This window comes from Zootoca vivipara, chromosome 12 (genome assembly GCF_963506605.1).
Source record: "Zootoca vivipara chromosome 12, rZooViv1.1, whole genome shotgun sequence".
NCBI lineage: Eukaryota > Metazoa > Chordata > Lepidosauria > Squamata > Lacertidae > Zootoca > Zootoca vivipara.
This window is the reverse complement of record NC_083287.1, coordinates 41,988,312-42,000,048: the sequence shown is the minus strand read 5'-3', so window position 1 is coordinate 42,000,048 and position 11,737 is coordinate 41,988,312. Positions and strand designations below refer to the sequence as shown.

General features: G+C 48.5%; 1 protein-coding gene across 4 annotated transcripts in view; it reads left to right on the top strand.

The window, feature by feature from the left end:
• Window positions 1-11,737, top strand: part of PARD3 (par-3 family cell polarity regulator) — a 568,363-nt gene that overhangs the window by 288,521 nt on the left and 268,105 nt on the right. The window lies entirely within an intron of this gene.

Here is an 11,737-nt window from a genome sequence, read left to right as displayed (position 1 = left end):
CAACCTCCTAATCATTTTTGGGCTACTTTGGAGTTGCCGGGATGAGCGTGTCAGAGGCGGAGAAGTGGCGGCAGATCGCTGAGCAAGCCCAGCTAGAACTGCAACAGCTGTCGCTGCAGGCGCAGGGAGAATTGAAGGCAGCTAAAGAGGAGACTAAGAAGGTCCAGGACGACCGGCTACAACTTGCGGAACAGGTGAGAGAGCTCCAGGAAAAAGAGCAGCATTTAAGGGCGGTGGCGGTAGACCTCCAAAACAAGCTGGATGCAGAGAAAAACAAGGCGGGAGGGGCACCCCAAGTCCAAGTGCTGCCAGGAAGGAGAGCCGGGACCCTAGTAAGCAAGTTCAATGGAGACCCGAAGGAGTTTCAGGGCTTTGAGACTGAGATTGTGTATGCTCTTGAGCTGCACCACGATGAGTTCCCTGATGATGAGCACAGAGTAGCGTTTATTGTGGAGCACCTTACAGGGGCGGCCAGGGAGTGGCTAAGACCGTTAATTGCAACAAGGAATCCTTGCATGAAGAATGTCAAACTATTTCTAGAAGGTTTGAAAACGATGTATTCGTCCGATAGTCATATGGACCAGACTAAGGAGGAACTTCATAATTTACGCCAAGGAAATATGACAGTTCGCGCGTATTGGGCGAAATTCACCATGCTGGTGCACAGATTGGGGTGGGATCTGGAGTCTGCCCCAATGCAAGCGGCGTTTTACTTGGGGTTGCATGAGGAGGTGAAGGATGAGCTCTCGAGAGGTCCAAAGCCCAGTAATATGGATCAACTGAGCAAAGCGGCTCTGGCGGTGGGGGTGAGGCAGGAATCCAGATGGAGCGACAAGCAAGCAACGCGCGCAAAGCGGGCTTGGTTCCCACGGTCGCAGGAGAAGCCACTCCCTCAACAACCCTTTCAAGCCACGCCTGGGGCCAGTCAGGACCAGGAACCCATGCAGATTGATAGCGCGCGCGCGCGGGCTTTTCAAACCCCAGCGGCGCCAAGACGCAAGGAGGGAAGGGGTGGGAATTGCTTTCTCTGCAACTCCCCCCAGCATCTCGTCAGAGACTGCCCACATCGCAGGGAGTGGCAAGGAAAGGCGGGAACGGTTGTGCCCTCCCCCACTGACGCAGCACCACAGCAGGGAAACGGGAAAGCCTGGCTGCAGGAGACAAGGGGCGGCAGCCAGGCACAGTCAGCAGACAACAGCCCCAGCCCACCCACCCGCACAGAGAGGAGCAGAGCCAGCCCACCCCTCCCAGAGCAGGAGTGGTTCTAGAAGTGACGCTCACGCTCCCAAATGGCTATCCATTGACGGTCCTCGCCCTAATTGACAGTGGTGCCTCAGCCAACTTCTTCTCGAGAAACTTTGCAGAAGAGCACCAGATCCAGCTTCTGCAGCTGGATTTTCCTCTGCACGTGGCAACCATTGACGGCAGAGAGCTGCTGGGAGGGGCCATCACTCATCAAACCCCCCCCATGAGAATGACGGTTGGAAGGCACTCAGAGACACTGGCATTCAACGTCACCACCATCTCAGACCCCCCAATCGTTTTGGGCATGAGCTGGCTGGCGCGCCACGACCCCTCCATAAGTTGGCATCAGAGATGCATCACTTTTGGATCGGACTTTTGCCTGGAACATTGCATGCAGCACCAACCAGGGGAGGGGCCTCCGATAGCCACGGTGGCCACCATGCACGTCAAAGGGGGTGAGGCGATACCCAAACCATACTGGGACCTGCAGGAGGTCTTCAGTGAAGCGGAGTCCGACCACCTGCCCCCACACAGGCCTTTTGACTGCCAGATCAACCTGGTGCCTGGGGCAACTATACCCCCAGCCAAGCTGTACGCCATGTCAGACCAGGAACTGGAGGATCTGCGCGCTTTTATCGACAAGAACCTCAAGCGGGGGTTCATCAGAGGAAGCAAGGCAGCAGGGGGCAGCCCGGTCTTCTGGGTGGACAAGAAAGACACGCAACAGCGCCGTCTTGTGGTGGATTTTAGACGGCTGAATTCGGTGACAGAGCCAGTGGCTTTCCCCATGCCCAGAGTGGATGATCTCCTGACAGCGGCACGCAGAGGCAAGATTTTCACCAAGCTAGACCTGAGGGGGGCGTACAACTTGATCAGGATCCGGGAAGGCGATGAGTGGAAAACCACGATGTTCACGCCTCTGGGCTCTTTTGAATATCTGGTGATGCCCTTCGGGTTGCAAGGGGGCTCAGCATGCTTCCAGGCCTTCATGCACCACGTCCTGGGGTCCCTACTCTTCAGGAAATGCTTGGTCTTTCTGGATGACATCCTTATTTACTCCAACGACCCGGTGCAGCACGTGAAGGACGTCAGGGAGGTGTTACAGCGCCTGAAGGAGAACCACCTGTATGTGAAGCTGGAGAAGTGCAAGTTTCACACCAAGGAGGTGGACTTCCTGGGCTACAAGCTGTCAGACAAGGGGCTGGCAATGGACAAGGACAAGGTGCAGACCATCCTGGACTGGCACAGCCCCAGGACGCGCAAAGATGCCCAACGCCTACTAGGCTTTGCCAACTTCTACAGGAAGTTCATCAAGAACTTCTCTCGAGTTACGGCTCCCATCACTGACTGCCTGAGAGGCAAGCAGAAGTTCAGGTGGACACCAGAGGCGCAAGCAGCGTTCGAAAGCCTCAAGAGGGTGTTCGCCTCAGACCAGAACCTGTTCCACGTGGTTCAGGACGCGCCCCTACGCATTGAAACAGATGCTTCTGATAAGGCTGTGGGCGCCATTTTGTTGCAACTGGACGCCAACAGAGAGTGGAGACCCTGTGCCTTCTTCTCCAGGAAGTTGACCCAGCCCGAGCGAAACTACACAGTTTTTGATCGGGAACTTCTTGCGATCCACGCGGCGTTCCAGCACTGGAGACACTTCCTGGTGGGCGCCAAGCACCCCATCCAGGTGTGCACAGACCACAAGAACCTGGAGTTCTGGAGAACTGCCAGGGTGCTCAACCAGCGGCAGATACGGTGGGCGGAGTTCTTCTCGAACTTCAACTTCTCCATACACTACATCCCAGGAGAGCAGAATGTCAGGGCGGATGCCCTCTCCCGCAAGCCAGAGTACATGGAGGAGGAGGCGCCACCAGCCCCAAGGCACATTTTCCCCCCGTCGGCATGGTCCTGCGGAGCAGCAGTGGTGAGCGAGGCAGAACTCACAGCACTGACGGCAGCGGATGAATTTGCCAACCGCATCTTCAGAGAACTGAGAGGGGGGAGGGAGCAGGCAAAAGACTTTGCAGAACGCAGAGGGCTGCTTTTCTACAAGGGTGCGCTGTACCTACCCACCACCCAGCTTCGACGTACGGTCCTCAAGCAGATGCACGACAACCCTACAGCGGGGCATTTTGGAAGGGACAAGACCACTCACCTAGTCATGAGACACTTCTGGTGGCCAGGGGTGAGGGAAGATGTTCGAGACTATGTAAGGGGCTGTACCACCTGCCAGCGGGCGAAGGTGGTCAGAGCAGCGCCACCAGGGTTGCTGGAGCCCTTAGCCACACCACACAGGCCGTGGGAAGTGGTGTCCATGGACTTCATCACAGATCTGCCTTCGTCCAGGGGTAAGACTGCAGTGTTGGTGGTGGTGGACCTCATGTCCAAAATGTGTCACTTTATACCGTGTGCCAGGGCAGTCTCGGCAGAAGAGACAGCCAAACTGTTTGTTGATCACATTTTCAGACTGCATGGATTACCTTTAAGGGTTATTTCGGATCGTGGCCGCCAATTTGTTTCCAGGTTCTGGCGGCGGCTCATGAACCTCCTGCAGGTGGAGGTCAGCTTGTCGACGGCTAGACACCCGCAGACCAACGGACAAGCGGAGAGGGTCAACGCCATTCTGCAGCAGTACCTGAGATGCTACGTCAGCCAGCGGCAAACGGACTGGGTGGATCGCTTGCCGCTAGCAGAATTTGCCTACAACAATGCAGTGCACGTCTCCACAGGGGTGTCGCCCTTTAAGGCCAATTACGGGCGCGACCTCAGATCTTTCCCAGAGAGGGAGAGGGAGGAGGAGGAGGAGGGCCCACAGGCTGAGGATTGGGCAGAGGAACTGGAGACGGTGCACCAGCAGCTCAGAGAACACTTGGAGAGGGCCAAGGAAGCGTACAAAAAGGGGGCAGATCGCCACAGGCGACAAGGGGAGGTCATCAGGGTGGGGGACAAGGTGTGGTTGTCCTCGGAGGGCCTTCCCACCAGAGGGAGGTGCAAAAAGCTGGCACCCAAATGGCTGGGCCCCTTCACGGTCACGCAACAGGTCAACCCGGTGGCATACAGGCTGGCACTGCCAGAGGACATGAGGGTGCATCCAGTGTTTCATAGATCGCTGCTGTCGCCGTACAGGGAAAGCAGCAGGCTCAGAGACAGCGAACAAACCCCCGAGGGAGGGGGGGAGAGGGAAAGCAGGGAGCAACTCAATGAGGCCACGGCCATCCTGGATTCAAGGTGGGGGGTGGGGGGCCTGGAGTACCTCATGGCATGGGAGGATGCTCCACCGTCCCAGAATGAATGGGTCCCCGCCACTCAGATACAGGAGGAATTCTTGGTGGAAGAATTTCACGCCCTCTTTCCCCACAGACCCAAGCCCTGGCACATGGAAAGGGAGGGGGAGGAGGAGGAGGCACGGGAGAACAGCTCACCATGGCGCTGGGAAGCGGAGTTTGAGGAACCAGAGGATGAGGTATGGGTGTCGCCAAGATCCACCCAGTCAGAGGAAGGAGCAGATTGGCAAAACATTTTTACCCCCACCAGCTCTGACGCCACGGACTTTTTGGGATTCCCGTCCTCCCAGGCGGAAGGGGGGGGCTCGCAGGACTGGGGGGAGGTGTTCACACCAACGGGCTCGGAGAGCACCGAGTTTTTAGGCTTCCAGTCGTCACCGACACATGGGGGGGGCCTGGGGAGGGGTGAAGGAGAGCTTGGGAGGGGGGTGGATGTGAGGGACAGGGGATATCGCGAAGTCCCTCCCCTCCTGAGTTCAAGCCCGTCCCCGAGCAAAGGGGAAAGCAGGGAGAGTTCCGATTCCAGTGGGGAAGCAGGAAGTCGTGTCCGAGGCTCAGGCAAGGTAGAGGAGCCAGGGTCCCAGGTGGGACAGGAAGGGGCAAGTAAGGGGGGAAGACCCATCCCCCCAACTCCAGAATTACGCAGGAAGAGGAGGGGCAAGAGGATGGGTCTGCCAAAGCTTTTGTGTTGGAGAAAGACGCGCCAAAAGCCATTAGGAGGTTCTGAAACCGACTGACAACATCGCTCCGTGTAAATAGCAATGACTTGAGCACTGTAAATACGCAGCACCAATAAAAGAATAAAATGCAGAGCTGCGTAGCGTCGTTACTCTGAAGTAGTCCACTCCGGCCACTGTGACAGTTGTCTTCCAAGGCAAATGGCACTCTAGGAAAGGCCTCAATGTTTATACAGGTCATTATCAGAGAAAGCTATTCCTTGCCTCTGTTAGCTCTTCTCCCTACTAAGATCAATGCAGTAGCTGCCTCCTGGGCTGAAAGGCAACAGCCCTGTCTTTCATACTGTGGAATTGTGCAGTGGTATCTGCTGTTTGGCAGAATTTCAATGAGGCAAGGCAACCTTAGCCATCATGTAACTCACTCAGGCTCACCGTCCCTCTGCTAAGTTTGAACTACACGTAAGAGCTTGTTTCACTTGAGACCCCTTCCACTGTGTGGTGTTGCATATCTAAACAGCGAGACACCCCCCCACACACACACCTGAATGAATGATCCTGATATAATTCTCTGGGCTCTGAGTGATCTTGTCTTTGTTATTTCACTCTGCGTCTCATTTCACACTTTTATTTGTGGTGTTGGAGAGAACAGTGCCTTTCCAGGTAACTGAAAAATGCTAGCAAAAGGGCATGAGTGTGAGGTAGGAATGGGTGAAGTAGTTGTAGACTGCAAAACCCCTCCACAAAATAAACAAATAAAAGAATTGTAGACAGCAAACTTACTTGTGGTCCGTGCTTGGAACATTTTCCGCTGGTACATTTTCCTTTTGAAAAAAATCCTATTTTCCCTGAATGCATTGTTTCATAAAATTAATTAGCAACATAAAATTGATTAGTAACATAAGGGGCACAATACCAATCAAAATTGACAACTTCACAGTTGTAATTCATTTTCTCACCAAGTGACTATCCCTAGGAAGCATGTACTGTATTCATATATAATAAATGGGAATGAGACCTCCAACAAAACATTGTTGTGTAGAGTCCTTATCTTAACAACAACAACAACAACAACAACAACAACAACTTTTTATTTGTATTCCTCCCTCCCCAGCCAAAGCCGGTCTCAGAGCGGCTAACAACAGGTAAAAATAGCGCAGTGTACATAAAATTGCACAGTCAATTAATTAAAATACATTCTAGAATCAATTCAGAATCAAATTAATGGCAACCATTGGGTTAGAGTTCTATGAAGAGGGTCAGACTGTGCCTTGGCCAAAGGCCTGGCGGAACAGCTTTGTCTTGCAGGCCCTGTGGAAAGATGTCAAGTCCCGCAGGGCCCTAGTCTCTTGTGACAGAGCATTCCACCAGATCGGGGCCATGGCCGAAAAAGCCCTGGCTCTGGTCGAGGCCAGTCTAACCTCCCTGTGGCCTGGGATCTCCAAGATGTTTTTATTTGAAGAGGTCCTCCGTGGGAAATACCAGGAGAGGCAGACCCTCTTAATGGAGCCAGCCAGCCATGCCCTCTTCCAGGATATTCTCTGGACTGACCCTACCATTAGGTTGTCGCTGGCCTTTCTGTCACACTCACATTCTGCCAGTATGCCAGAGACAGCACTACAGCAGAAGCCCGTGACCGAGTGAGCAGGCAGAGGGACAGCAAAGCCAGCATAGGCCATACACTACAGCAGGCATCATGTATGTTGCATGAGTTGCTCTGCTTGCATGACACACTGGCACGACTACTGCTGCATTGCAGCATTTGATTGGATGGGCAGTGAGCAAAGTGAGCGCAGTCAATGGCAGCAAGCTGTTGGGGAAAAGGGATTGCTGCGTGTGCCATGCAAGCTGCTCTGCATTCCCTAAACTAGTCAGCTGCCCTCTGAAGTAGTGGAAGTTGTGATCCAAATGGCAGTGGGATCCAGCTGCTTATCTGTCTGGCTTCCATATGTGGAGTTAGTCTTTCATTTTAGGCAGCAAAATGTCTAGGGCTAAAGATTATAATTTTCCTCCGGGAAGCTATGATATAAGTTTAATCAAGTAAATCTCAGTGTTAGAATGTTCATAGATATTTAATAGAATCAATCATTGCTTAGCCCAGTGGTTCCCAACAGGTGGTCCGCGGACCCCCAGGGGTCCGCGAGCTATGCCAGAGGGGTCCGCAAGATGCTATTAGAATAAAAAATATATTAAATATATTTTGCATGATAACAGATTTTTTGTTTTGGCCGCTTCCTGCATGAGCAGAGTCTAGCGCAAAACTAGAATTAGATAGAGGCAGTAGTTCTGCTGTATGCCATTAGGTGGCGCTTTACAAACACTATTGTTTTGCAAAGAGGCAGTGCACACATTCTACTAATGCTCACCTCCCCAAGATGCTTTGCGTGCGTCTGCTTCATTTGTGCTACTGCGCAGGTACCCCTCCCTCCTCCCTGGCGCGCGCTGCCTCTTTGCAAGACAGTAGTGTTTGCAAACAAAGCGTTGTTTTTCGCGGAAGCTACAGTTCGCGTAGTTAAAAATGGACCGTTGGTTAAAAAGTGGTTCGTTAAAACGACAAAGGCCTACAGATGAAGAGGAAGATAATGCATTTGATGTTCAAGCAAGTAAGTCAGTGACTCTCGAACCGATCTTGTCAGTGTCCATTGAACCTAAATTGTAACTGTAAAAAACGTATAAATATAAAATATAAAAAGACTCTTAATTTGGCTCTCACTTTTTAATTTTAGGATTAGGAATTAATGGGGGTCCTTGTCACAATAGCGGCTCGATGAGGGGTCCTCGAGAAATTTTTGTTGGGAACCCCTGGCTTAGCCAATGGGGAAGAGAGGTTACATACAAGAACCAGGTGTTTTTTTTAGTCTACTATGCTGTTAACATATGACTCTGAAATTATATTGAAAATTCTGTATCCTTGCAAAAACGTTGGTACAGTAGTTACTAATAATATGTAATGCAGTACATGCTCCTATGAAAATGTAAATTTGTACATACTTTTATGAAAACTATAACTGTACCAAATGTGTTGCTTAAAATTGCTGTATCATTGATTCTGGAACTTTCTCAAACCCCTAAATAAAGTATAGCATTTTCTAATTTTACCTCAGTAACAGGTGGGGTTTTTAATTTAAGAAGAAACCCAAGGCAATAATTGCAGATACTTTCGAAGCTAGATACTTTTTTTAGCAAATGAGAATTCAAAGTTACTTCCCTCTGCAGGTGTCCAAATTACTCTACATTTGGTTCTATGTGAAAGAAAGTCTATGTTACATGGGAAATAAAAGAGTAGCTGATTACGGCAATATTAAAGTTTTTTGTGATTTTTTTTTAAAGACACATCTGTTGATTATAGCATCATGATACCAGTGCTCTAGTGAAGTTTACAAGCTTCTTTTACTCTTAAGTATCATAATTGAGAGACAAATATTAAGTCTCACAAGATTACCAGACTCAACTTCCAAACACTATTCTGTTTCCTTAGAGCTGTAAAACTTCAGGGAAAACGGGTCCCCAAACACCACCATCACCAGCTCCAACTTATGGCTTCATGGAAGACAGGACATTTTTCAAATGTCCAAATATATATTGTACATCCTCTTAAATAAGTGTGTGTAATTTTTTTTAATCCAGCCTTATTAATATAGGTTAGAATTCTGCTGAAACAGCAGAGGGAAAGAAAATCAATGTAGATAAAAATAAAACCCTGTTAATTAATTTAAAAACAAACTACATTAACTGCAGCAGGGAACAACATAGCTGCAACATTAAAATCAAGGCACTTCCCAGAAGACCTGTTAAAATGGAGGTCCCTTTACAAATCTTCCTTGTGCAGAAGCTGGACTCTTCATCAATTGTTCATAGATCTACTAGTCTAGATCTAGATGCCGTGAGAAAAATGGACTTCTGTTAAATGTTCTCTCTCTCTCTTACTCTCATTTTTGGGAATCCTGGTAAAACAGAAGCCTCATGGGTGGGTGGTTCTCAGGTTCAGGAAATTGGAAGCTTGCCTGTTCTTGATGGGTTTGTACTGTCCCTGAAGGAACGAGTCTATAGCCTGGGGTTACTCCTAGATCCATCACTATCACCGGAGGCAAAGGTGTCCTTAGTGGCCTTCAGTGCTTTTCTTAAAGTTTCAGTTATATGTGTTCCTGGACAATGATAGCTTGGCCACAGTGGGGCAAGCCTTCGTAACATCTTGTTGAACTATTGCAGTGCACTCTGCATGGGCCTATCCTCATGATGAATTCGGAAACTGCAACTAGCATGGAATACTGCTGCCCGACTTCTTTACTCCCATGAACACGGCATGTGACTTCTCTATTCCCGTACTTTTATTTTAATATCATCTCTCCACAGGATAACCAGTGTTGTGCAGTGGTTGCAGTGCTAAAGTAGGACTTGGAAGGCCAAGGTTTATATCTCCACCCAGCCGTGAAGTTCACTGCATGCATGACCTTGGACCATTCACTGTTAGTTAGCCTGACCCTACATCACAGGGTTCTTGTGATTATAAATTTGGGAGGGGGAGAACCATGTCTGTCGCTTGGAGCTCTTTGGAAGAAAGGTGGGGTATAGATGAAATAAATAATACATACATACATACATACATACATACATACATACATACATACATACACATTTTAGTGTCTCAAGTCATTCTAGCAGCACCCTTAAAAATCCGTCACTGAAGGTGAGAAGCCACTCCAGAGTAGTGTTCCATGAGATGTGAGGGACGTGCTGTTTGAAGGGAAAACTATCTGCTTTCCCATAGATAAGCAGGTATCTTTGGATCACAGCCATCTCCTTTGTATTCATAGGGAAGAGAGTATATAGCCTGCACTGGTGAGGTTTTGTCTAGTATCCTTAAATATTTATGTTTTTCAGTTATGCTCCGTGGAGCAAATTTTAACTCTCACATGCTAAAATCAATACATCTGAAATCACTTATGATTGCTAACATGTTGCTGGAAGACTCAACTCTTTATATATTTGAACACCTTTAAAATAAACAAATAACACCCACATCTTATTTGGAGTTTGTGTTTATGTTCCTAATGCAGTCTTAAGCAAGTTCAAGATGCTGGTTAACCTTTGAAATGTATTACTTGCCTGGTGCTTAAGAGAGATAGATGACTAAGAAGTGCATATTAGAGCCTCTCAAAACACAGGATCATCAATCTTCAAGGAGCTTCGTCTCACGCAGGGAGCTTCCATCCAGCGCGTGCACAAAGCATCTACAACTCAGAGAAAAAGCTTGGTGCATCCAGCTCCTTATTTTTGCAGACTCTCAGAGGAAATGTCAATTGGACATTACCAGCTGCCTCTGCCTTGCTTTAATATCTCTTCAATAATTTAATATATTGTCTGACTCTCTCTGCGCTGAACTCATAACCCTTCACCCACCACTTATTATTTTGCTGATTGATGCCTCAGTGTGTAGAATCTAAAATCTGCACTCTGAAATCTGCTGGCTACATTACAATAGTTTTGTTGTGTCTGTGTGTTTGTACATGGGAGGAATGAAAGAAACACAAATGTCTGTGAAAGTTGCAGAGCTAACAATGCTTCGGCTCCTCCTCTTCCAATGAAAAGTCCCATAAATGGATGAACTAGTAGCTACTGCATGCATAGTTTTCAGATTTAAATGGAGTATGTATATGAAGCAACAGTTTAAATTTCCATTAAGGTAAACCACTTAATAACCTTTAAAAAAAATTGTTTTTTTTAGAATCCAGAAACACTTCTGGAAATTGCTTAATTTCTCTTCCTGTTGCTCCAGAGTTTAATGGAAACCCTTTAAGCAAATTCGTATTTATGTTGGGGCACAGCAGCCACAGTGTGTTGGCTATGGAAGATGTGCCTTTGTGGTAACTGTAAATTGGTAGTTTACAGACCACTCAAACAAACTTCGTCAAGAGAGTTGGACTTCTCCTGCATTGTGTTCTGCAGAGTAGTTATTCAGCAAGCAGCAAATTCTGTAGGATTTCTTCAATGAACCCGAAGCATGGGCATTTGTATTGGGGGCATGCAGAGAGACTTAAAAACACAGGCTGCAAATATAGGTTTTTGATGAGTCTCTTGTTTGTGGTAGTTTCAGTCTTTCCCTCCATGCTTATGAGCAAGGGAATGAGAATCTAGGCCTGTGTGGGGAACCTTTGAACCTTCAGATGTTGTTGGACTTCCACCAGCCCCAGGCAATATGATCAGTTGTGATGGGAGTTGTGGTCCAGCAACATTTGAAAGGGCCCCTTCACCAGCCCACTGTAGGAAAACCAGAATGTGTGCAATCAGTATATAGGCAACAACTGATTAATGGACTAAACATGTCACTAAAAGCATAGAATGGGGGCAGAACGGAAAGGTGCAGGGCACACTTATACATGTTCTGCCAACGTGTTTGGGGCCAGGAATGGAACCCCTACACAAAATGGTCATTGGCTGTAGTTTACCTTCTGCTGGCCCTTACTCCCCTGCTATACATTTTAACACATTGAACATATCAGTCCTCAAAACTGTTTATTACAAATGACTATTGAAGTCATCTAC